Raw genomic sequence first — 2,714 nt, forward strand, 5'->3', positions numbered from 1 at the left:
ATACTATTGTAGCATGTTGCCAGTAATTAAAACAAATTATACATTGTTCACAAGTTTGGGACAAAGGACATTTTACTTCAACACTTTCAGCAAATTTTTGAGGATAGTATGAAATACTTGTAAAACACAGCAAAATTTCTCAGACTTCAGAGGAAGCTGAGACCCTCTCGTCCAATTCTGAAACAGTGAAACAGCACCCTAACAAATGCCAGGGGCTCAGAGGCACTACCAGAGGCACTACTGTACACAAGCAATAAATATTCTTAAAAAAGGTTACTGTAATCACTGTGATTGCCTTGTTTGCAAGAAGAACGAGAATACTTGTCTTTTTCAAAATTAGCAAAGGAGGAGAAATTATTTTATGCATTTATTTTTAGTTTGCTGATTAATAATTAACAACTGGCAGATCTTTGTGGTGCTAAGATTCATGTGCTGGTTATTTTAATAAGAAGGCCACACTGATTCTTCCACAAAAACTAAGTGGACAAAAATGTATCCACTGTAAGTTCTGGTAAGGTTGTAACACCTTATCATTTCTCAATTACCTTCTGTTGGGAAAAAATACTTGCCTTTCTTAGAGAATTAAATAACTCACCACACCACCCACTCTATGGATGGAACAGGACCTGCTCACCAGTTGTCATTACCAACTATTGAACTGCTTTTTTATTTTTTTTCAAATGAATTACCGACACCCATGAATGTGACAGACGTTTTAGAATATCATATGGAAATATTGCTATCACTGAAGAGCAGGTATTTAACATCAAGAAAACCTTTTTTCTGTCTCTAAAGATGTTATATAATTTTGTGCAGTCTGTATATGCAGAATCAGATTTGCACATGCTTAAGCAAGAAGCAGATTCTCTCTGCTTTAAAAACCTTCTGATATCTCGAACTGACACATTTTTGATGAAACTGTCAAATGCTCATTAACAGCACTGGTTTATTAAGCAGAGCAGAATACAGCAGCTCTCTCAGCCTTGGCACACAGCAGTGACACCCCCAGTGACCCTGGCAATCTTGGCTGTGGCTCTGAGCTTTGCCACCAGGGCTTCTCCTTGCTGCCGGCTGCAGTCTCTTAGGCCAAAGTGCAAGTAAATTCCAGCTTAGCCTAATACCACAATTATGATCAAAAGGTACTGAGGCACCAAAAAGCAGATCCCACCCTGTGGTGTCACTAACCTCCCTCCTTGAGGGGCTCAGCCACCAGCTGAGGAGCAAGCCCAGCCTGGGTGACGTGGACTGGCTGCATGACTTTGGCCCAGCCTTCTGAGAGAGCTGTTAAACTGTGAGCCAGAGCCTTGTCTGTAGAAAGACAAGAACAGGAAAACTAGAAATGGAGGACAGGTTGTTGAGGCAAGCACTACTAGCAACACAACGATGCAAGAGGAAAAATGCCACTTTGCAAAGTGATAGAATCCTAAAGAGAGTAAACCCCAGTGACCTCCAGCGAGTTGCCAGTGCCACCACATCAACAGACCAATGACCCCTGAGTGGATGCCCACAGATTTCTTGATGCTTCTTCGGCCAGCAGACTTCAGGTGTTTTGTCAAGGGGTGGGAACACACTAATGCCTAATCCAGTGGGTTCTTAGAAGGTTGTTCTTTTTTTGTTGGCCAGTCATTGATTTGTATTTTCAAGCTGTGTACATCTGACTTGGGGAATAGCTGATGATGCCCAAGGCACCCAGAGAAAGCACAGAGACAGACATGTCTGTTAAAATAAGCAAACAGCAGGTTTCTGAACTGGAGTGACATTTAACTGCTGTCCTTGGGCTTGGGACTATAAACTGCCATCAAGGGAACAGGCTTCTAAAAATATTTTAAAGGGCATGTCCCTGACAAAGCTACCCAGATTTTTTTGTGTGTGTGAATTAAGTTTTATGTGAAACTTTGAAATCTGTGCAAGGTGTTCAGAATTGTTACTTACAAGAGCCCAATTCAGCACCCTGGTAATTCCCTTATTACCTGCCACATGTCTGAGCCATGACCACACCTGTTCAAGTACCTGCTGGGTGGCCAGGCCACTCTGAAGGATTTCCTGGAGACACCGTTTGTTATCTTATTGTTCTTTCATCCACTGTGCAAGAGCCAAGCAACACTCGGTTTTGAGGCAAGACACTTGGTTTTGTTACCATTCTGCAGAACAGGGTGTCAGGCATTTAACACAGGTGCTGCACCTTTGAGGAAACCACCAAAGTCTTTTATAGAAAATGGCAACAACAAAAGAATGATTCAGAAACAGGGGATTGGTCAGCTGGGATAGGGTTAATTTCTTCTCAGTTGCTGGTACAGTGCTGTGTTTTGGGTTCGGAATGTGAATGGTACCAATAGCACACTGATGTTTCGGTTTTTGCTAAGTCATTTTTGTCTTAAGGACTTATTTTTAGCATTATAGTAACTTAATTTGAGGTTATATTTCATCCTATCAAGCTCTTATTTAACCATATACTCTATTAGTTTCTGCTTGAATGTATTTGAACAATTAGTTGTCAAGGAAATAAGGATTTGTGGTGTTCTGTTCCTGGGGACTGCATTCCTCCACTGCTCCAACATCCCGCTGTCACAGACCCGTGAATGGCTCTGCTTGGAAGGGACTACAGGAAGGCAGCTGGTCTCACCTCCCTGGCGCTGGAATATCTGCAGCGAGGGAGACTCCCCAGCCTCTCTGGACAATGTGTCCCAGGGCTTGGGCACTCCCAGGGAAGAAGT

The sequence above is a fragment of the Lonchura striata genome, chromosome 14, assembly GCF_050655825.1.
Source record: "Lonchura striata isolate lonStrDom1 chromosome 14, ASM5065582v1, whole genome shotgun sequence".
In the NCBI taxonomy this organism is placed as follows: Eukaryota; Metazoa; Chordata; class Aves; order Passeriformes; family Estrildidae; genus Lonchura; species Lonchura striata.